Source organism: Schistocerca piceifrons, chromosome X (assembly GCF_021461385.2).
Source record: "Schistocerca piceifrons isolate TAMUIC-IGC-003096 chromosome X, iqSchPice1.1, whole genome shotgun sequence".
Taxonomy (NCBI): Eukaryota; Metazoa; Arthropoda; class Insecta; order Orthoptera; family Acrididae; genus Schistocerca; species Schistocerca piceifrons.
Window position 1 is genome coordinate 253,361,876 of NC_060149.1, and position 25,217 is coordinate 253,387,092.

The window sequence follows — 25,217 nt, forward strand, 5'->3', positions numbered from 1 at the left end:
TAAGCAGCCTGGCAACATCAACAGAGAAGATGGCTACAAACTCCCAGTCCAACGGGCCGCGAGCGGTCGCGGGGCAGAAGCTACACGGGACACGGACGTATCTGCACAAACAGCTGTAGAGCAACTGTCAGCCCACTTCCGCGCACACGAGGAGGAAAACCTGCCGACCAGAAGCCGAACGCTGATTGGCGGACAGCTACAAATTGTTGACGGCATGGACATCCACGAATAGCCTCTTTCCTTCCATCTTTCCTTACGTCATGACTAGCCAGTCGTATTCGAGAGCCACTTAAAAGTTTCACAACAGTGACGTTAGACATCGATAGTCTGTAATAAATAGAAACACCTATCCCCATGCAAAACCAGTCGTGCCCTGAGGAAGGCCGTTGCAATTCGGCCGAAACGTCGGTTTTAATTGATTATTGTTGTTAGTTTTTTAGCAATGACGCGGCATAATATCCAGAAGAATTTTAATCACTATGACACCGGCCGCGGAAGCCTACGTTCTTATATAAGTGAAAATGATTTGTTTCTTGATGAAAATCCGACAAGGGAAATGCGACCGTCGTAATGAAGACCGAAGATTATGAGCAGAAGATCCGGGATCTATTAGATCCGACGACGTACCGAAAACTAAGGGCAGATTCGACGCAGTGGAACACGAGGAATACGAATCAGTTAACCAAGTCGTCTTCTAGGCCGATTGTTAACGCTCCTGGCTCACCGATGTATAAACTGGAGAAACACGTGGCCTCTCTGGGAAAGACTGACACATACATAAAGGACTCATAACTTTTCACTGAGAAGCTAAAGAAACTAAACCTTGGACCAAACGACATTCTGGTCAGTTTTGATGTTGTTTCTTTGTTTACCGAAGTGTCTCTCAGTGATTCTATGGAGGATATTGGTTCCTTTTTCCCACAAGGTATCACCAAGGTCTTCCATGCATGTCTCACCACGAGTTATTTCAACGTGGGATGGCGACTTCTAGGAGCAGCTGGAAGACGTCGCCATGTGTAGTCCACTTAGTCCAGTGGTGGCCAAGCCACCCACACACACAGCCGGTAAGGTGATGACGATGGTCTTCTGGAACTCCGAAGGGGGTATTCTGTTTGATATCCTCCCTCACGGTGCAACGATGAACTTTGAAGTGTATTGTGATACACTCAGGAAATTGAAGAAACGACTTTAATGTGTTCGTCACCGCAAAAATGCTAACGAACTTCTCCATGTCCATGACAATGCAAGACCTCACACAAGTCTGCGCGCCCGAGAGTAGCTCGCAAAAACTCATTGGACTGTTCTTCCTCATCCACCCTTCAGTTCCGACTTCCATCTGTTTGGCCCAATGAAGGATGCAGTTTGGAGCAAGCAGTACTTGGATGATGCGGAGGTAACTGAAGCTGCAAGAAGAAGTCGACCAGTACAGTGGTACCATGCGGGCATTATGGTCCTCCCAGCAAGTTGGCGTAAGGCAGTCTCATTGAACGGATATTATGTTGGAAAATAGGATTTTGTAGCCAAAAGAATGGGGAATAATATGGTGCACTGGAATTCCGAATAAAACTAACCTGCCCTCAGAAAAAAACGATTTTGCATTACTTATTGAACGCCCATCTTAAAACACAGCTTACTTTTATCGGGATACTGTGACGCATGTACGACCGTCCTGACGTATCTCACAGTACCTATTGCAGGCTCGCACATTATAAAACCTGCAACTGTGATAATAGCTTTTCTGCACTCACTACGTCAACTGGTAGCACATTTGTTTGGAGAGACGCTTCTGCAGCAATACATTTCTGCAGAGACTGAGTTCTAGTCAGGAAGCCAACGAATGTGAAGCAAAAACCTCCTAATTGTGGTGAAAGACTAATCTGTAACTTAGTTCGAGGTCTAGGTTAGGTTCGAGTGTGGCACGTTGGTTGTGAGTTGGCGACGTCAACGAATGTGAAATCAGAAAACCATCTTAAGTTTCTTGTGCTATGTAGAAACGTCGTCACGTTCCAACTCCGCACAAGTGTCACTCTGTCACTCTGCGCAAGAGTCACAAACAAGTCCACCGCGAGCTTCGCCATTGGCTACCATAAACCGTTTCTTACCACTTACCGGCCAGCATTAGCTCCATTGTTGTTTTTTATCTGACTATGATTTACAGCAAACAATCAGGTGGTTTTTGCTAAAAATGCGAGCAAACGGTTGTACAAATAACGTACGTTGATCTTAGGGTACTGTATTTATTCCGCACCGCATCATGTACGAGCGCTCGTAAAACACTAGCGACAATATTCCGCATATAAAAGCATGGTTTTCCAAATTACAGCAAATTTAGCATATTATCAAAAGTGATGCTACGAGTATATGCACTTAGAGTTGCTCGTGGCCTTACACATTACTTGTAGAAAAGCTGAACCCGATGGGAAATGTTGTTTTGTAGGGTGGGCAACCACAGCAAAAACCTCGACATTTTTTCAAAGAAAAATTCCGCACTGGCTGTATGAATGATTTTGATTAAATCTGCGACCGGTTTCGCACCACTTATCGCTGCATCCTCAGGCTATCTGTACAAAAAATAATATAATAAGAGCTCATATAAACTATTCGATCCCCCAATTCTGAGGTGTTCAGTACCCCCCACTCTTCACACCTTGTACACGTCATTCGGCCTCTGGCGATTCTCGTGCCAGTGAGTGAGCGCTTTTCGGGTTGCGGCGTCAGTCAGGTCGTGTCCGCTGTCGCGCGGCTCCTCTCAACTTGCACGGTATGTTCTGATATGTTTGCATGGCCCTAATTCCGCTGGTTGTCGTTCGTGTTTAGGGGAGTTTTATCAGCACCGTATTTTATTTTTTATTGTCCAGGTCATTGCCGCTCCCATCTTTTAAAATTTTTTTAAAGATTTTTAAATTTTAACTACCGCTTTCATCAGATGACGGTATATTGGACGTGAATGGTGGGGAGCGGCTACAGGGCAATGTTCAACTTTACTATGTTATAAATAGCGTATATTCAAAAAACTGACTATTAATTTACACCTCAGAATTGGGGGATCGAATAGTTTATATGAGCTCTTACTATATTATTTTTTGTACAGATTGCCTGAGGACGCAGCGATAAGTGGTGCGAAACCGGTCGCAGATTTAATAAAAATCATTCATACAGCCAGTGCGGAATTTTTCTTTGAAAAAATGCCAATGGGAAATGTTGGCAAGATCATGTCTGGGCAATTGCTGTTACCTTGTCTTAACACCGTACGTACTCCAAACTGAAAATGATAGTTCGCACACCTTTGGGTACTATCGGAAATTAACATTTCGCAGTACAAAATCATTGTTTTAGTTAAAATACTCTGCCGGACGAGAATGCAACACTCTCAAGGACAAGGTCATTTTATTGATAAGTAATGTGACAGGTAGTTCATTAATGATAACAAATTCAGACCAAATGAAACACACATGCCACAGCAAAGGGTGCCTACAGTCGCATCAGTACACCGTTTGCCTGCCACTGGTAGCAACGCACGCGTATATTCTCACATGCAAATGGTCATAAAGGTGCCGAATGGCGTAATGCGATAGATTGTCCCAAAGATCTCGCACCCTTAGCTGCTTATGGTCGTGCAGGCTATGTAGAATGAATAAGTTCCCGCTTCATCACGTCCCATACTCGTTCAATGGACGACAATTCTGGTGATCTTTTTCGCCAGTGCAGTTGTACGAGGGTCACGCCAAAAGAAATGCACACAATTTTTTTTAATCCATCTTTTATTCTACATGTTTGAAAGTCTTACAGTGTGTAGATACATCCTTTAGGAACAATATTTTCATTTCTCCACATAATTTTGATCCCTCTCAACTGCCTTACGCCATCTTGGAACCAGCGCCTGTATACCCGCACGGTAAAATTCTGGACCAACCTATCGGAGCCACTGTTTGGCAGCGTGCACAAGGGAGTCATCATCTTCAAACCTTGTTCCACGAAGAGAGTCTTTCAGTTTCCCAAAGAGATGATAGTCACATGGAGCCAGGTCAGGACTGTGAGAAGGGTGTTTCAGTGTTGTCCATCCGAGTTTTGGGATCGCTTCCATGGTTTTTTTGACTGACATGTGACTGTGCATTGTCGTGCAACAGCAAAACATCCTGCTTTTGACGATGTGGTCGAACACGACTCAGTCGAGCTTGAAGTTTCTTCAGTGTCGTCACATATGCATCAGAATTTATGGTGGTTCCACTTGGCATGATGTCCACAAGCAAGAGTCCTTCGGAATCGAAAAACACCGTAGCCATAACTTTTCCAGCAGAAGGTGTTGTTTTGATTTTTTTTTCTTGGGTGAATTTGCACGATGCCACTCCATTGATTGCCTTTTCGTCTCTGGTGAAAAATGATGGAGACATGTTTCATCACCCGTCACAATTCTTCCAAGAAATTCATCTCCATCATTCTCGTACTGTTCCAAAAGTTCGCTGCATACCGTTTTTCTTGTTTCTTTGTGAGCCACTGTCAACATCCTGGGAACCCACCTGGCACAAACTTTTTTTAACGCCAACACTTTCAGTATTCTGCAAACACTTCCTTCCCCTATCCCAACGTAGCGTGACAATTCGTTCACTGTGATGCGTCTGTCAGCAGTCACCAATTCGTCAACTCCCTGCACATTGTCTGGATTGTGTGCAGTACGAGGCCTGCCGCTGCGAGGACATCCTCAACATTGCCGTGCCCGCTTTCATCACGTAACCTGCTTGCCCACCGACTACCTGTACTGCGATCGACAGCAGCATCTCCATACACCTTTTTCAACCTCTTGTGGATGTTTCCCACTGTCTCGTTTTCACAGCACAGGAATTCTATGACAGCACGTTGCTTCTGACGAACGTCAAGTGTAGCAGCCATCTTGAAGATATGCTGTGACGGCGCCATTCGCGAGAACAGGTTGAACTAAGCTTGAAAACAAGCGGGAAGGACCTATCTACACACTGTAAAACTTTCACACATGCAGAAAGAAAACTGTATTTTTACAAAAATAGTGTGCATTTCTTTTGGAATGACCCTCGAAGTACATTACGAAGAGTACGTTGTGTCGCGGCAGCCATATGTGAACTTGCACTGTCCTGCTGAAAAAGCGCATCACCTTCTTGTCGGAGAAATGGCAGTAGCACGGGGATAACATCCTGTGCAATGTAGCGGGTACTGGTTACTTTACCCTGAAGTGTTCAAATGGCTCTGAGCACTATGGGACTCAACTGCTGAGGTCATTAGTCCCCTAGAACTTAGAACTAGTTAAACCTAACTAACCTAAGGACATCACACACATCCATGCCCGAGGCAGGATTCGAACCTGCGACCGTAGCGGTCTTGCGGTTCCAGACTGCAGCGCCTTTAACCGCACGGCCACTTCGGCCGGCCTGAAGTGTGACAGCGAGTTGTAACTGATGGCCCACCACACCATGAAGCGTGTGATGGGACCTGAGTGTCGTTGGTGAACGCACTAAAATAGGACGCTGAGGTCTACACCGTACGCGTGCACGTCCATAACTCGCATGTAGACAGAGCCTACTCTCATTACTGAAGCCAACAGAGCGCAGTTCCACTCTCCAGTTGATTCTTTCACGACACCAGAGTAGCCATGCTCGGTAGTGTGTAGTGTCAGTGGTAGCTTGGCCAGAGGCACACGTGGTCTTAGCGCTGCTGCAAGCAGACAGTTCCCAGCGGTCCTTACTGACACAGCAGTTGCAACGTGTGCCCAGATTTCTTCCCTGGATGATGTTCGGTCGGCCACCGTTGCTCGCACGGTACGTCGATCTTGACGTGCACTTATACTACACGGACGTCCAGAACCTGGTCTACGGATGTAGGTATGTTCCACACATCTCTGCTGAAATCTGCGGCACGTAACCTATACATTGTGCCCGGCATGTGCAGCAATCAGTCAATCCAGCTTTCCGCAGGCCCACAATGCAACCCCGTTCAAATGGCTGAAATTGTTCGAAAGGACCACGTACTCGTCAGGGGGCATGGTTGTTCCCTAGAATGAATGTTGCAAACTCAGCACAGTTACTGCCTGCCAAGTCAAAACAGAGGGCACACAGACATGCCTCCGGAGCGCCATCTCATCGCCAATGACTGTGCAACACTGGAACCCCTCAGCCTACACATGTTATATCCCTGTGCCTCTGAACACAGGAGGATGTTGCATTTTTTCCCAGCGGTGTGAAAATAATAAACTTCCCGCATCAGTATGAAATAATTGACAATCAAATAGTGCTTTCCCATATTCATCGGCATCAGTTAATAATTAGCAACAAGTATTGGCAGTTTGGCAACGTTATTGGTAGCTCTTTCCCACCGTAGTAGCATTGTTCAGTGTTCGTTCTCTCGCTTTAATGGCACCCCTCATTTCACCGTCCGTTGAACTGAGCCGTATTCTCTCCTATCAGATGTGCCTTTGAAGAGCCATACTGTTGATATTCTTGAACAGAACTACTTATTGCACGCAAGATCATGCAGCTCTCCATGCTAGTCTACCGCGTGCAAACCTCTTCACCTCCGCACAGTTACTGCAACCTACACCCATTTAAATATGCTTACTGTACTCCAGCTATGGTCTCCCTCTAAATTTTTTACCCCACACACTTCTTCCACTACCAAATAGACTGTTCCTTAATGCCATGCTACGCTGACGTATGCTATCAGTCTGATTGTGCCACAAATTTCTTATTTTCCCCAATTCGATTCAGTACCTCTATCTATCCATCTAATCGTCAGCGTTTCAAAAGTTTCTAACCTCTTCTTGTATGAACTGTTTATCGTCCACGTTTCATTTCAGTACAAGGTTACACTACAGATAAAAATTTCCAAAAAGACATGCTAACATTTAAATTTCCATTCGGTGTTAACCCATTTCTCTTTTTCTGTCAGTCTGCATTTTATATCCTCTCCACTTCGGCCACCGTCATTTATTTTGCTGCCCAAATAACGAAATTTCAGTGTCTCGTTTCCAGATTCAATCCTCTCAGCATCGCCAAATTTTATGCGACGAGTTAGGAGGGCGCACTGAAAAGTAGTGCCTCTAAATATTTTATGAGAAAACTCTTAAAGCTTTTTAAATAAAACAAAAGTTATTAACATTTTAAAAGTTTATTCTTCACGTCTACGTATTTATTTCTCAACGTACTCACCCTGACGACGAACACTTTTCTCCCGACGAGGGACCAGTTTGTTGATACCGGTTCAAAAATGGCTCTGAGTACTATGGGACTTAATATCTGAGGTCATCAGTCCCCTTGAACTTAGAACTACTTAAACTTAACTAACCTAAGGACATCACACACATCCATGCCCGAATCAGGATTCGAACCTGCGACAGTAGCGGTCGCGCGGTTCCAGACTGACGCGCCTAGAACCGCTCGGCGACACCGGCCGGCTGTTGATACCGGAACTGTAGACTGTTTGACTTTGTTCACGGAGCCATAGCCTTACCTCTGCTTGCACCGCTTCACCACTATCAAAGTAAAGTCTTCGAAGGTGTTGTTTATGTTTTGGAAGGAGATGAAAGTCGGATGGGGTCATGTCGGGACTTTACGGAGGATGATCGATGACAGCGTCAGATCATTGCAGATGTCGCAGCATTCGTGTGTGGTTTGACATTGTCATGCTGAGGGAGATGGTACTCCATAACCCGATCCAATAACATCTCGCTGTTTCTCACGCTCCGATAGTCATGTTACACATCGCCATGATACACGCTACAACTCGGGGCCCTCCAGCGGCAGAGGGCTGCAAATATGTCGATATGAAGAATAAATATGTAGAATGTTAACAATAACGCATTTTTTATTTAAAAAGCATTCGGAGGCATTACTTTTCATCACGTCCTCGTAGTTTTGTTGATGCTCACCTTAAAATCTGTTTTCAACACAGTATTCATTTCTACGGAAACAAATGAAGAGTGGAATCGTCAACATTCTAAGTACCAAATCTCACATTTGTCACGAAAATAAAAACAAATGTATCTCTCTCTGTACATACACTACTGGCCATTAAAATTGCTACACCACGAAAATGACGTGCTACAGACGCGAAATCTAACCGACAGGAAGAAGATGCTGTGATATGCAAATGATTAGTTTTCAGAGCATTCACACAAGGTTGGCGCCGGTGGCGACACCTACAACGTGCTGACATGAGGAAAGTTTCCAACCGATTTCTCATACACAAACTGCAGTTGACCGGCGTTGTCTGGTGAAGCGTTGTCGTGATGCCTTGTGTAAGGAGGAGAAATGCGTACCATCACGTTTCCGACTTTGATAAAGGTCAGATTGTAGCCTATCGCGATTGCGGTTTATCGTATCGCGACATTGCTGCTCGCGTTGGTCGAGATCCAATGACTGTTAGCAGAATATGGAATCGGTGGGTTCAGGAGGGTAATACGGAACGCCGAGCTGGATCCCAACGGTCTCGTATCACTAGCAGTCAAGATGACAGACATCTTATCCGCATGGCTGTAACGGATCGTGCAGCCACGTCTCGATCCCTGAGTCAACAGATGGGGACGTTTGCAAGACAACAACCATCTGCACGAACAGTTCGACGACATTTGCAGGAGCATGGACTATCAGCTCGGAGACCATGGCTGCGGTTACCCTTGACGCTGTATCAGAGACAGGAGCGCCTGCGATGGTCTACCCAACGACGAACCTGGGTGCACGAATGGCAAAACGTCATTTTTTCGGATGAATCCAGGTTTTGTTTACAGCATCATGATGGTCGCATCCGTGTTTGGCGACATCGCGGTGAACGCACATTGGAAGCGTGTATTTGTCATCGCCATAATGGCGTATCACCCATCGTGATGGTATGGGGTGCCACTGGTTACACGTCTCGGTCACCTCTTGTTCGCATTGACGGCACTTTGAACGGTGGACGTTACATTTCAGATGTGTTACGACCCGTGGCTCTACCCTTCATTCGACCCCTTCGAAACCCTACATTTCAGAAGGATAATGCACGACCGCATGTTGCAGGTCCTGTACGGGCCTTCCTGGATACAGAAAATGTTCGACTGCTGCCCTGGCCAGTATATTCTCCAGATCTCTCACCAATTGGAAACGTCTGGTCAATGGTGGCCGAGCAACTGGCTCGTCACAATACACCAGTCACTATTCTTGATGAACTGTGGTATCGTGTTGAAGCTGCATGGGCAGCTGTATCTGTACACGCCATACAAGCTCTGTTTGACTCAAAGCCCAGGTGTATCAAGGTCGTTATTACGGCCAGAGGAGGTTGTTCTGGGTACTGATTTCTCAGGACCTATGCACCCAAATTGCGTGAAAATGTAATAAAATGTCAGTTCTAGTATAATATATTTGTCCAATGAATACCCGTTTATCATCAGCATTTCTTCTTGGTGTAGCAATTTTAATGACCAGTAGTGTATTTTATTTGTATAAAAAATGAGAAGTTATTTTTATACCATAGGGTAATGTTGACCACCTCATCACTTCAAAAAATAATGAGACAAATTACAAAAGGGGTTATTTATTAAGAAGGTCTTAAATGCGTTACCCGGAAACTGGCTGGTTCTAAGCGCCAATAAGAAAGTTTTTGTTCTGAGTGCCATTAATACAGAGCCTCTACGTTCTATTTGTGGTAACACAAGTACAGAAATACTGCAGTAATATTTTAACTAGTAGAACTGTAATCATCAAAAAACATTTTTCATTTCTTTTACATTTTTTTTACAAGAGGATAACAAAATTAATTTCACGAAAAAAAAACTCTCTCAGTGTTGCCTTCTGTTTCCTACACAACTCCAGTCTTGGGGTCAGGTGTTGCAAGGTTTACTATAAAACTTCCTGTGCTGTTCAGAAAGAAATGGCAACATCGTAGACCGGTCCTTTTGTTTTGTATCTTATAAACAAGGCTATTCTTTCAGATGAAGTATGCCAGGGCTTACACCTGCCATGGTATTTCCTCATTTGAATGAATCAACATTTTTGCATTCTCCTGTTTCAGAGCAATAATTTTTAATAGCTATTTGACATCGGTGAGTATTATACACTTTGATCATACTGCATTTGAAGACCTTAAACGCCTGCATTGACAGCAATGTTTCAGCAGCATCTTTACAATCAAAGAAGCCAGTTGTGTGCATCTGAATTACAATGAACGGGTTCATAGTTTTAGCTGACTCAACAATATCGTGTAAATATTTCTGAAAAAAGACTGTGATGAATGGCACTTGGAACTCCTGAGGGAAACAGTCTTGGCATAGAGACCATGCACCCTCTATTGATGAAAGTTTGAAACGTTTTTACCATGATTTGACACTTGGAACAAGTCTATGGACCTGCAACTGATTACCGTGAACATAGTACCACTGAAAATGCGTTAAAAAAAAGGCACTTACATCCTTTTCCGTTTCCTCTCTTCGGTTACTAACGTAGCTGCCCTTAGTTTCTCAGAAGAACACTGTAAATGTTAGCTTTTCTTCGCGTTGTGTTGCTCGCTAGTAATTAGTGTCAATAAATGTTTTCTATATAATTTTCCTGCTTCGTCAAAAACCTCGTGTCCATTATGATAAATAGCACAGTCTCAATCCCACAACTTTGTATCGCTGTTATCACTAATGTTGCAATGAGTGAAACCTGTACGGCGATTATTAGCGTCATCAAAACAATAAGGCAACGTGCATACGGTTGGCAGGTTGTGCTCATTCTCTCGTGTTCTCTTCCGTTTCCTCCAGTGTAAATCCTCGTTCACAAATACAAGCGAATGGTAGCGAACACTGGCGTATTGTCTGCGAATACCTGCTCGCTTTCATTCGCTCTGGTGTAAACGAGGATTTGCCTGAATGGGCTGCCCCTCCCCTCCGTGCCTGGGAACAGCTGCAAGCCCATCGTAATCTGTGGGGCGCAGCTCGGCGCCAAAAACTGACTACTTTACGCGCAACCTGCCGTCTACATTACGGACTGCGGAAGTGCCGTTGTACTCGACACGTTATGGCAGCGTGCCCATAAGGATAACGGAAGTGGCAGCATGCGGCAAGGTGCAGCGCAAACACAGCTGTCTTCTCCAACGTCCACCTCCCTGGGCTTCCCCAGGGAAATGTAATACGCCCTGTGCTGTTCTTAATCTTTAGAAACTATTTAGGAGACAATCTCAGCAGCCCTCTTAGCTTGTCTGCAGATGACGTTGTTGTTTCCCGTCTAGGACAGTCACCAGAAGCTTAAAACGAATTCATAATTGCTTTACACAAATTTAAAAGTTGTCAATTCAACTAAATACCTAGGTACAACAGTTAACAACAACTTAAATTGGAACCATCACATTAAAAATGAAGTGAGGAAGGTGAACCGAAGACTGCATTTTATTGGCAGAACACTTAGAAGATCCAACAAACCTACTAAAGAGACTGCCTACACTACGCTTGCCCATAGTCTTCTGGAGTTCTGCTGTGCAGTACAGGGTCCTTACCACATAGGGTTAACGGAGGGCATAGAAAAAGTTCAAATAAGGGCAGCTCGTTTTGTATTAAGGCCCAATAAAGGAGAAAGTGTCACAGATATGATAAGCATGTTAGGGTGACAATCATTAAAACAAAGTCGTTATATCTGGTCCCTTCAACTCCCACAACCCAACCCCCCCCCTCTCCCAAAGACGTTATTCGTTGCAGTGAAATCGTTTCGCGACATTTCAGTCACCAACTTTCTCCTCCGAATGCTAAAATATTTTGTTGACTCCCACTACTACATAGGGAGAAATGGACGTTCAACAGCCCTCGAAAATGTAAGTATAGTGATAAGGCACTTACTAGGGCCTGCAGTAAAACTTTTCAGAAGATGTGAGGAGTTTGTTCATTACTACGGCCACTATATTCTGTAGAGACAGAGTCAAAAAATCGCTGTAATTTCCCAACATGCAGAGAAGGCAGGCAGGAGAGTTACAAAGGTGAAGCACAGAATTATAAAAATCCAAATAGACAATTCGGACTTCTGCTAAAAACAATTAGGGCACACCATCAATTATTATTAACGTCAATTGTGGGATGTGGTGCGACCGTCTAGTTTTACAGATTACACAGCTTCAGTAGTAAGAAGACTGTAACGAGTTGTGCTACATAGATTGACATACGCCTACTGTACGACTGCGAACGATACATTGCCGTCAATTCTGGAAATATGACGTTCGACCGGGAAATCAGGAAAATGGGAGTCATTTTCTTGGATTTGAGGCCAATACGAAGAAATTAATACAATATTGCACTTTGTAATCGAGACGGATGGACTGATTAATGACCGGTCAAAACTCACATGATACGTACCTGTATAATATCAAAAGACAGATGAACAATACTTGCACCTGTGGCAGTTTAGGCATGCGTTGTGGGACTGTGTGCTCTAACAAGCTGCATCGGCTGAAGGTCGGGCATTAAGGACGCTGGATTCCAAAACGAGGTGACCTGGCGCATCTTGCGCGACACTGCAGTCACGGTATCCAGGAAGGCCATGAAAGATTTCACAAGGTATTAAACCCCACGCTTGCATGCTGCCATCTCCGCTAGTCAACATTCCGTACAGATGCAGAGAGCGTAACTGAGGTCAGCTATCGCTGAAAGAAACTGTCTTCAAGATTGTCCATCGCGTGAAATCAAAGGAAGGAATGTACACTCCTGGAAATGGAAAAGAGAACACATTGACACCGGTGTGTCAGACCCACCATACTTGCTCCGGACACTGCGAGAGGGCTGTACAAGCAATGATCACACGCACGGCACAGCGGACACACCAGGAACCGCGGTGTTGGCCGTCGAATGGCGCTAGCTGCGCAGCATTTGTGCACCGCCGCCGTCAGTGTCAGCCAGTTTGCCGTGGCATACGGAGCTCCATCGCAGTCTTTAACACTGGTAGCATGCCGCGACAGCGTGGACGTGAACCGTATGTGCAGTTGACGGACTTTGAGCGAGGGCGTATAGTGGGCATGCGGGAGGCCGGGTGGACGTACCGCCGAATTGCTCAACACGTGGGGCGTGAGGTCTCCACAGTACATCGATGTTGTCGCCAGTGGTCGGCGGAAGGTGCACGTGCCCGTCGACCTGGGACCGGACCGCAGCGACGCACGGATGCACGCCAAGACCGTAGGATCCTACGCAGTGCCGTAGGGGACCGCACCACCACTTCCCAGCAAATTAGGGACACTGTTGCTCCTGGGGTATCGGCGAGGACCATTCGCAACCGTCTCCATGAAGCTGGGCTACGGTCCCGCACACCGTTAGGCCGTCTTCCGCTCACGCCCCAACATCGTGCAGCCCGCCTCCAGTGGTGTCGCGACAGGCGTGAATGGAGGGACGAATGGAGACGTGTCGTCTTCAGCGATGAGAGTCGCTTCCGCCTTGGTGCCAATGATGGTCGTATGCGTGTTTGGCGCCGTGCAGGTGAGCGCCACAATCAGGACTGCATACGACCGAGGCACACAGGGCCAACACCCGGCATCATGGTGTGGGGAGCGATCTACACTGGCCGTACACCACTGGTGATCTTCGAGGGGACACTGAATAGTGCACGGTACATCCAAACCGTCATCGAACCCATCGTTCTACCATTCCTAGACCGGCAAGGGAACTTGCTGTTCCAACAGGACAATGCACGTCCGCATGTATCCCGTGCCACCCAACGTGCTCTAGAAGGTGTAAGTCAACTACCCTGGCCAGCAAGATCTCCGGATCTGTCCCCCATTGAGCATGTTTGGGACTGGATGAAGCGTCGTCTCACGCGGTCTGCACGTCCAGCACGAACGCTGGTCCAACTGAGGCGCCAGGTGGAAATGGCATGGCAAGCCGTTCCACAGGACTACATCCAGCATCTCTACGATCGTCTCCATGGGAGAATAGCAGCCTGCATTGCTGCGAAAGGTGGATATACACTGTACTAGTGCCGACATTGTGCATGCTCTGTTGCCTGTGTCTATGTGCCTGTGGTTCTGTCAGTGTGATCATGTGATGTATCTGACCCCAGGAATGTGTCAATAAAGTTTCCCCTTCCTGGGACAATGAATTCACGGTGTTCTTATTTCAATTTCCAGGAGTGTATATTCTAAGATGTTAGAGAGATTCATGGAATCGATTTGCAAGGTGGAGACGCTGCTTATGTGCTGCCCTACGCCCATGGAATGCAGTAACTGTTGATTGGGGTAGTTTCAGGCTGGATTAAGTGGTCAGAACAACCGTCTATACTCGAGATCAATTACCTAAGCAAGGAAACGATGACCTTAATGAAAGAACAATAGAGATCTGTATCGATAGTAGTCACTGAAGCAGTAGTACAAAAAGTCGTGCCAGTTGTTGAGTTGTTCGTTAAGGGGTCAATAGTGGATTTGTAGTGATAAAAAATTATTTTTTTCCTTCTTTTTGTCTTTATTCTATGTAGTACTAGTTTTAATTGTAGTGTCAGTAAATAGGAAAGAGTAATAATTATCATACACACTTTTTATTATACCGGGTGATCAAAAAGTCAGTATAAATTTGAAAACTTAATAAACCACGGAATAATGTAGATAGAGAGGTAAAAACTGACACACATGCTTGGAATGACATGGGGTTTTACTAGAACCGGGCACCACACTCCATATTGCTAGACGCGTGAAAGATCTCTCGAGAGCGTCGTTTGGTGATTGTCGTGTGCTCAGCCGCCACTTTCGTCATGCTTGGCCTCCCAGGTCCCCAGATTTCAGTCCGTGCGATTATTGGCTTTGGGGTTACCTCAAGTCGCAAGTGTATCGTGATCGACCGATATCTTAGGGATGCTGAAAGACAATATCCGACGCCAATGCCTCACCTTAACTCCGGACATGTTTTACAGTGCTGTTCACAACATTATTCCTCGACTACAGCTATTGTTGAGGAATGATGGTGGACATATTGAGCATTTCCTGTAAAGAACATCATCTTCGCATTGTCTTACTTTGCTATGCTAATTATTGCTATTCTGATCAGATGAAGCGCCATCTGTCGGACATTTTTTGAACTTTTGTATTTTTTTGGTTCTTATAAAACCCCATGTCATTCCAAACATGTGTGTCAATTTGTACCTCTCTATCTACATTATTCCATGATTTATTCAGTTTTCAAATTTATACCGGGTGAACATTAATAAAACCGACAAACTGCAGGGACGGATTCCTGACTGGAAATGGAGGAAAACAGGTCGTATTAACATGTGTCCGGAAATGGACGGTGTGCGTGCAACGGCAACAAATCGTCCTAGAACAGTACAGAGCTGCATCGCATCCATGTTAGAACATATGTTCAAAGTTGCCTCCATGGGCTTGCAGGTGATAGGCATACTAGTGGTCGTGATGCAGGATACACATAATCGTACTTTTGCTTACACCGTGTTGGCGGGCCATTTGCCTGGAGCTTGTACAACGGATCGTCTCCATACCCTGCTAAACCAGGTCCTCCGGATCTGGTGTACGCACAGTCTGCCGCCTCCCTGCACGTTCGTCTATCTGAAAGGACCCGTACTCACACAAACGCCCAAAAAGGGCTTGAAACGTTGTTTGATGTGGTTGGTGTCTGTGAGGGTACTTGTTTTGGTATAGCCGTGCTGCCTCTCGACCGTTACCATCTGCTTGGCCGTACACAAGCACCATCGCAGTATGTTCCCGACATGAATACAGGACCATTCCGCTGTTTACACTACGCTGCGTCGGTCACACAGCTTGCAACACATGGAACGTGGTCAGAGGAACTGTCATTCGTCAGCGTCAGCTACCGTGGAAACGATTCGTTTCCGGACATATGTTCATAGGGCATTTTTTCCTCCATTTCCAATCATGAAACTGTCCTTACAGTTTGTCGGTTTTATCAATGTTCACCCCTTATACTGGGCTGTCCATTGATCGTGACCGGGTCAAATATCTCACAAAATAAGCGTCAAACGAAATAACTACAAAGAACAAAACTTGTCTAGCTTGAAGGGGGAAACCAGATGGCGCTATGGTTGGTCCGCTAGATGGCGCTGCCATAGGTCAAACGGATATCAACTGCGTTTTTTAAAATAGGAACCCCCATTTTTATTGCATATTTGTGTAGTACGTAAAGAAATATGAATGTTTTAGTTGGACCACTTTTTTCGCTTTGTGATAGATGGCGCTGTAATAGTCACAGTTGATAACAGGTAGGTTTTCTTAAATTAAAATACAGAACGTAGGTACGTTTGAACATTTTATTTAGGTTGCTCCTATGTGATACATGTACCTTTGTGATCTTATCATTTCTGAGAACGCATGCTGTTACAGCGTGATTACCTGTAAATACCACATTAATGCAATAAATGCTCAAAATGATGTCCGTCAGCCTTAATGCATTTGGCAATACGTGTAACGACATTCCTCTCAACAGCGAGTAGTTCGCCTTCCGTAATGTTCGCACATGCATTGACAATGCACTGACACATGTTGTCAGGCGTTGTCGGTGGATCACGAGAGCAAATATCCTTCAACTTTCCCCACAGAAAGAAATCCGGGGACGTCAGATCCGGTGAACGTGCGGGCCATGGTATAGTGCTTCGACGGCCAATCCACCTGTCATGAAATATGCTATTCAATACCGCTTCAACCGCATGCGAGCTATGTGCCGGACATCCATCATGTTGGAAGTACATCGCCATTCTGTCATGCAGTGAAACATCTTGTAGTAACATCGGTAGAACATTACGTAGGAAATCAGCATACACTGCACCATTGCCGGTCGGGGTAGCCGAGCGGTTCTAGGCGCTACAGTCTGGAACCGCGAGACCGCTACGGTTGCAGGTTCGAATCCTGCCTCCGGCGTGGATGTGTGTGATGTCCTTAGGTTAGTTAGGTTTAAGTAGTTCTAAGTTCTAGGGGACTGATGACCTTAGAAGTTAAGTCCCACAGTGCTCAGAGCCATTTGAACCATTTTGAACCACTGCACAATTTAGAGTGACATCGATAAAATGGGGGCCAAATATCCTTCCTCCCATAATGCCGCACCATACATTAACCCGCCAAGGTCGCTGATGTTCTACTTGTCGCAGCCATCGTGGATTTTCCGTTGCCCGATAGTGCATATTATGCCGGTTTACGTTACCGCAGTTGGTGAATGACGCTTCGTCGCTAAATAGAACGAGTGCAAAAAATCTGTCATCGTCCCGTAATTTCTCTTGTGCCCAGTGGCGGAACTGTACACGACGTTCAAAGTCGTCGCCATGCAATTCCTGGTGCATAGAAATATGGTACGGGTGCAATTGATGTTGATGTACGTAGCATTCTCAACACCGAATTTTTTGAGATTCCCGATTCTCGCGAAATTTGTCTGCTACTGATGTGCGGATTAGCCGCGACAGCAGCTAAAACACCTACTTGGTCATCATCATTTGTTGCAGGTCGTGGTTGACGTTACACGTGTGGCTGAACACTTCCTGTTTCCTTGAATAACGTAACTATCCGGCGAACGGTCCGGACACTTGGATGATGTCGTCCAGGATAACGTGCAGCATACATAGAACACGCCCGTTTGGCAATTTGATCACAATAGCCATACATAAACACGATATCGACCTTTTCCGCAATTGGTAAACGGTCCATTTTAACACGGGTAATGTATCAAGAAGCAAATACCGTCCGCACTGGCGTAATGTTACGTTATACCACGTACTTTTACGTTTGTGACTATTACAGCACCATCTATTACAAAGCGAAAACAGTGGTCCAACTAAAACATACATATTTCTTTACGTACTACACGAATATGTAATAAAAATGGGGGTTCCTATAAAAAAAACAGTTGATATCCGTTTGACCTATGACAGCGCCATCTAGCGGGCCAACCATAGCGCCATCTGGTTTCCCCCTTCATGCTAGACGAGTTTCGTTCTTTGTAGTTTTTTCGTTTGATGCTTATTTCGTGAGATATTTGGCCCGGTCACTATCAATGGACCTCCATGTATAGGTTGAATGGCATATTTAGCAATTGCCGGCCGAAGTGGCCGTGCGGTTAAAGGCGCTGCAGTCTGGAACCGCAAGACCGCTACGGTCGCAGGTTCGAATCCTGCCTCGGGCATGGATGTTTGTGATGTCCTTAGGTTAGTTAGGTTTAACTAGTTCTAAGTTCTAGGGGACTAATGACCTCAGCAGTTGAGTCCCATAGTGCTCAGAGCCATTTGAACCATTTGAACCATTTAGCAATCCAGATAATAGGCAGCAATAGTGAAGAATAAGTAAATAAACCCAAGATTAGGTTACCTTCATGTACAATTGTTGACCGCCAAAGGTAATTCCTCATTGTGTAAGGTGTAATTTTTTCGTTCATTTTCATTTTTTAGTGTGTGTTTGAATTGTAAGTGCGCGACACTGGTGCCATTTGTCCGAACGCAATTTAATGCACCGGTTGTTAATCCAGTTAAGGAAATGCAACTGGATACAGCTAGTCTCCTATGAATCAGTTAATTAATACACTCGGTTGATCTGGCGTGTAAAGGACGGAATCGATATCTGTAGTTGCGAAGTCAGATAGCTCCGTACTTGCGACTCGACTTACTCAACAGATATCACAAAAATGTTCAATGCGAAACTTTTTTTCACACAGAAAATTGTTGGCACTTGGCTGGTCTCAGTGTAATATTTAGTACGAAGTAGACGGCTTTACACTCATCTGCGTATAATAATAGATACATGTTAGCTACGTAACCTACAAGTAGCGAACGCCACACGTTAACTATGCTAGCAAGACGGCTTATAACATTATCGTTGCTTGATTAGTCACTGTTAGAGATCTCATTAGCGCACCACTAATTACATAAACACGTGAAAGAGTAGAGGAATCCCTCTGCTACGACAGCTTTGACTTACAAACGATTGGGAGGTAGACTAACCATTTAACGGGCATATGGTTATTGACTTTTTGTGATATTACAATGTTCATTTTTCTTCGAATATTACGTTTTATAGACCTTCTTTTTGTATAACTAAATTCAGCAAGTAGTCCCTACAGCACGTTTTCGATTAGCCGGATAAATGCGGATCCAAGACTGCACGGATAACCGAAAAACACGGATAATCCAAAACACAAGAGTTTTCGCGGGAAACTACCATTAATTGTATTCACAAAATATGCAACATGTCACATTTCAAAGTCCACTGGGCTACTTACGTGTTACTCGCCTGAAACTGAAAACATACAAGAGTTGGACAAAAGTATGGAAACACCACAGGCACAACACGTTACCATGCCTAATACGGTGTATGAAACCAGTAGCCATTTAAAACAGCTTCCAGTCGTCTTGTAATAGATAAATACAGGTCCTGTATGCAGAATGAGATTTTCACTCCGCAGCGGAGTGTGCGCTGATATGAAACTTCCTGGCAGATTAAAACTGTGTGCCGGACCGAGACTCGAACTCGGGACCTTTTCCTCGCGGGCAAATGCTCTACCATCTGCGCTACCCAAGCACGACGCACGCCCCGTCCTCACAGCTTTATTTCTGCAAGTACCTCGTCTCCTACTTCCCCAACTTCACAGAAGCTCTCCTGAGAACCATGCAGAACTAGCACTCCCGGAAGAAAGGATCTTTTCTTCCAGGAGTGCTAGTCGGTTCAAATGGCTCTGAGCACTATGGGATTTAACTTCTAAGGTCATCAGTCCCCTAGAACGTAGAACTACTTAAACCTAACTAACCTAAAGACATCACACACAGGACCGAGCGATGTGGCGCAGTGGCTAGACACTGGACACGCATTCGGGAGAACGACGGTTCAGTCCCGCGTCCGGCCATCCTGATTTAGGTTTCCCGTGATTTCCCTAAAAATCGCTCCAGGCAAATGCCGGGATGGTTCGTTTGACAGGGCACGGCCGACTTCCTTCCCCATCCTTCCCTAATCCGATGAGACCGATGACCTCGCTGTCTGGCCTCCTTCCCCAAACAACCCAACCCCAACATCACACACATCCATGCCCGAGGCAGGATTCGAACCTGCGACCGTAGCGGTCGCGCGGTTCCAGACTGTAGCGCCTAGAACCGCTCGGCCACCCCGGCCGGCAGGAGTGCTAGTTCTGCATGGTTCGCAGGAGAGCTTCTGTGAAGTTTGGAAGGTAGGAGACGAGGTACTGGCAGAAGTAAAGCTGTGAGGACGGGGCGTGAGTCGTGCTTGGATAGCTCAGATGATAGAGCACTTGCCCGCGAAAGGCAAAGGTCCCGAGTTCGAGTCTCGGTCCGGCACACAGTTTTAATCTGCCAAGAAGTTTCAGGTCCTGTATGGTTTTCAAGAGACTCTTATAGCATTCTTCCTATAATACAGTGTCAAATGCAGGTAACGATGATAGAGGTGATAGAGATCACGCACCCTTCTCTCGAAAGTAGACCACAAAGGCTTAATAATATTGAGATCTAGTGCCTGTCGTGGCCAGGAGAGGTGCGAGAATGAATCCAGTCCTGGACGATGAGACCTGTGCGAACAAGGGCCCTGGAACACAGCGTCACCATTGGGGAACAAACATTGCACACTAATCGGCCAGAATGGCACATAATCCTTGGCAGTGATGTGATATTGAAGAAACCGTAGGGCTCAAAGAATAACGCGATATGGCTGACCAAGTAATCCCTGAATCCGACACGTTTCAGTCCCTCGTCCGACCAGATGACTTTTTTACATCTCCACAGTCCAGGTTTTATGGCTTTGGCACCACCTTTACTTTACGGGCGTTTGCATCACAAATTCTTTGGAATTCCAGCTCGCCATGCAATTCCTCGCTTATGGAACCTCTTCGTGTTGTTTTGGTGCTGACAGGGTTCGCGAGTGCGGCGTTCAGTTCTGATGTGACTTTTGGAGCTGTCGTCCCCTTATTTCTCGTCACATTCCTCTTCAGTGACCGTCTGTCACGTTCACTCAACACACACTTCCGTCCGCTTCGCCTCTTAAGAGGATGCCGTTTTCCCACTTTCTCTGTATGCGGTATAAATCTTCGATAAGGTTCCTCTTGAAACACCAAACACTTCGACTAACTTCGTTACAGAAGCACCCATCATAGGAGCACCTTTAATCTACCCAAGTTTGATTTGATTCCCTTAGCTCCAATATAATGCACTCACAACTACACAGAACACTGTCCTGACGCTTGCAACGTATTGAGAACCTTGCACAGGTGCCGCTCGTTGTCAAATGCAACATGGCAACCTGCAGACTTGGCTAGAATTTGCATTTATGTTCAAGCTTCGTTTCTCATGGAGTTTCCATATTTTCATCCAACCCCAGTATTTACAAAATTACGCTTATACTATATTTCGTATCACACGATTTCAGTTCAATTTTAGGCAATAATGGTCCATTTTCTTCATGTTTCCGTTTTCCATTCACTTCTTTCCTGACGACGATTCGCATTTTGCGAGGAGTCAGAAGATCGGTATAGTCAGATGAATTCTGTCTCCCATACTCTAATAACAGAACAACATATTTCAGTGCCTCAAGGTTTCATCGATCGGTCTATTTTTCTATCGAACACATTTTGTTTATTACTTCGACATCACTTAGCTGGTCCAATGTCGCTTTATGGGCATCGTTATTCAGCTGCTAACGGATGTTTTCGTCATCTACGTGTTCACAAGCAGGAATCTGTATTTTAAATGATAATATTAGTTCTAACTATAGCAGAATACTTCGGGCATCGTTTTCTGTTTGTTCAAAAATAGCCGAACTATGAACAGATAAGCTGCTAGCCAGATAAACAGCACCCGAATACCAGAATGAGATTTTCACTCTGCAGCGGAGTGTGCGCTGATATGAAACTTCCTGGCAGATTAAAACTGTGTGCCGGACCGAGACTCGAACTCGGGACCTTTGCCTTTCGAGGGCAAGTGCTCTACCAACTGAGCTACCCAAGCACGACTCACGCCCCGTCCTCACAACTTTACTTCTGTCAGTACCTCGTCTCCTACCTTCCAAACTTTACAGAAGCTCTCCTGCGAAACTTGCAGAACTAGCACTCCTGAAAGAAGGGATATTGCGGAGACATAGCTTAGCCACAGCTTGGGGGATGTTTCCAGAATGATATTTTCACTCTGCAGCGGAGTGTGCGCTGATATGAAACTTCCTGGCAGATTAAAACTGTGTGCCGGACCGAGACTCGAACTCGGGACCTTTGCCTTTCGCGCGGAGGTGCTCTACCAACTGAGGTTCGCAGGAGAGCTTCTGTAAAGTTTGGAAGGTAGGAGACGAGTTACTGGCAGAAGTAAAGTTGTGAGGACGGGGCGTGAGTCGTGCTTGGGAGCTCAGTTGGTAGAGCACTTGCCCGTGAAAGGCAAAGGTCCCGAGTTCGAGTTTCGGTCCGGCACACAGTTTTAATCCGCCAGGAAGTTTTAGCACCCGAATAATTTGGATCTTGCTGTTAATCGTTTTTCGTCTCTTTTTAACGTCCCATAGAACCAAAGTCGTTAAAGATGGATCGCTAGTTCAGGTGGCCAGGTACGAAAGAAATATTCAGGTGTGATACATTTCTAGGAACCATCGCGATATTCTTATGAGGGACTTTGGCAACATACGAAAAAACCAACCCAAATCAAATGGCTGGATGGAAATCTGACTTCTGCTCTTCCCTGTTGCGAGCCTGCCTTTTGTAGTGGTTTTCGTCATGGAATATTTTCGCCTCTGCGTTACGCTACACATTGCACTCGAAGTATGAAACCATTTACATTTATTAATGGATGAAATATTTCAGAAGCAGCAGACGGAACGCTGTTAGGAATTACTGAGGCAGATTAAAGGGGCACGCCGAACCGGAATCTGCGACTTTCGCCAGCTGCACTCACTCTACATTTTCTGTGAAGAACCAGTACTCGGCTGCACAGAAGCAGGACACAGCACACCAGCGATGCGCCAGCTAGAGAGTCATTTTCGAGATTCCTGCCAACGTTGTTTTAATTTGCTAGCAATCAAAGAAAGGCCGTTTGGAGTTTACATTACATCAATATATTTGCATCAATATTCCGCAAGCCACCCGAAAGTGTGTGGCGGAGCCCGAAGCCCGGAGCAGGAAGAAATAGAGGTCGTTAGAGACTGTCCACCTATTCAGGGGCCGGGTGCGGTCGTGGGCTTGATGAGTTAATCATTCCTTAATTCACAGAGGCCATTTAGGGAAATCATGAAAAACTTAAACCAGCATATATTGAGATACGAGTACAGTACAATGTTCCGCCATATCGTTCCGTTATTTGCACGAAGAATGATTTCAGTACGCTGTCCTCTGCCTAGTGAAAGATCTCATCAGAATACAACGTTAATCAATGGCTATGCAATCTGCAAAATATTGTTTCGTTTAGTTTTTACAAGGAAATGATCCGGCGAGCTGTGTGGAAGCCTGTTGTTGTTTTTTTTTCCCCCTCTCTCGTAGTTGTTCGTTTCCGAAGACTAGCTGGAAGCAGCTATCCACGCTGGTCTACCCCATGCAAAACTTCATCTCCGAATAACTACTGCAATCTACATCCGTTTCAACCTGCTTACTGTATTCATCCCTTGATCACTTTCTACGACCTTTACCCCCTACATTTCCCTCCAGTACCAAATTGACGATTTTCCTTGATGCCTCAGAGCGTGTCTTACCAATCGACCACTTCTTTTAGTCATGTTGTGGAATAAATTTCTTCTCTTCCCATTTCTTTTCGGTACCTTCTCATCAGTTACGTGATTTATCCATCAAACATTCAATATTCTTCCATAGCACCATATTTCAAAAGCTTCTGTTCTCTTCTTGTCTGAACTGCTTATCGTCTACCATTCACTTTTGTACTGGGCTACGCTCCAGACAAAGACCTTCAGAAAACACTTAAATGGATGAATCATCATCATCATCATCATCATCATCATCATCATCATTTAAGACTGCTTATGCCTCTTCTAATGTTAAGCCTATTATTTCAAAATCATTCTTAACCGAATCCAGGTGCCTTCTCCTTGGTCTAACCCGACTCCTCCTACCCTCTACTGCTGAACCCATGAGTCTCTTGGGTAACCTTGCTTCTCCCATGCGTTTAACATGACCCCACCATCTAAGCCTGTTCGCCCTGACTGCTACATCTATAGAGTTCATTCCCAGTTTTTCTTTGATTTCCTCATTGTGGACACCCTCCTGCCATTGTTCCCATCTACTAGTACCTGCAATCATCCTAGCTACTTTCATATCCATAACCTCAACCTTACTGATAAGGTAACCTGAATCCACCTAGCTTTCGCTCCCATACAACAAAGTTGGTCGATAGATTGAACGGTGCACAGATAACTTAGTCTTGGTACTGACTTCCTTCTTGCAGAAGAGAGTAGATCGTAGCTGAGCGCTCTCTGCATTAGCTTTGCTACACCTCGCTTAGTTCTTTCACTATGTTGCCATCCTGCGAGAATATGCATCCTAAGTACTTGAAACCGTCCACCTGTTCTAACTTTGTTCCTCCTATTTGGCACTCAATCCGTTTATATCTCTTTCCCACTGACATTACTTTCGATTTGCAGATGCTAATCTTCATACCATAGTCCTTACATTTCTGATCTAGCTCTGAAATATTACTTTGCAAACTTTCAATCGAATCTGCCATCACAACTAAGTCATCCGCATATGCGAGACTGCTTATTTTGTGTTCACATATCTTAATCTCACCCAGCCAGTCTATTGTTTTCAACATATGATCCATAAATAAAATGAACAACAGTGGAGACAAGTTGCAACCTTGTCTTACCCCTGAAACTACTCTGAACCATGAACTCAATTTACCGTCAACTCTAACTGCTGCCTGACTATTAATGAAATGAGAAAAAAATGAAATGATCGTATGGTATTGACGGCCGGGAGTCCCCACCTCGGAAGTTCAAAAATGGTTCAAATGGCTCTGAGCACTATGGGACTTAACATCTATGGTCATCAGTCCCCTAGAACTTAGAACTACCTAAACCTAACTAACCTAAGGACAGCACACAACACCCAGTCATCACGAGGCAGAGAAAATCCCTGACCCCGCTGGGAATCGAACCCGGGAACCAGGGCGCGGGAACGCTACCGCACGACCACGAGCTGCGGACTCGGAAGTTCAGCTACCGGGTTGCAAGTATTTTGGAGTTGACGCTACATTGGGCAACTTGCGTGTCGATGATTATGAGGACAACACCACATCCAGTCCTCACGCGGAAAAAATCTCCCCCCCCCCCCCCCCCCGGCCTAATTTATA

At 45.3% G+C, this 25,217-nt stretch overlaps 1 protein-coding gene and 1 non-coding gene across 5 annotated transcripts in view; both read right to left on the reverse strand.

The window, feature by feature from the left end:
- LOC124723194 (glucose-6-phosphate 1-dehydrogenase) overlaps positions 1–25,217 on the reverse strand; it is a 303,988-nt gene that overhangs the window by 91,590 nt on the left and 187,181 nt on the right. Inside the window, exon 1 of one of the 4 annotated variants that reach the window (XM_047248387.1) lies at positions 4,275–4,280. The exons of the other annotated variants lie outside the window; for them this stretch is intronic. The gene's annotated coding sequence lies outside the window, so the exon portion shown is untranslated. Of the gene's footprint in view, positions 1–4,274; positions 4,281–25,217 lie in introns of those variants that run through there. 4 annotated transcript variants of the gene reach the window in all.
- Positions 21,817–21,891, reverse strand: Trnas-cga. The gene has a single exon. It is a non-coding gene; the product is annotated as a tRNA-Ser (tRNA).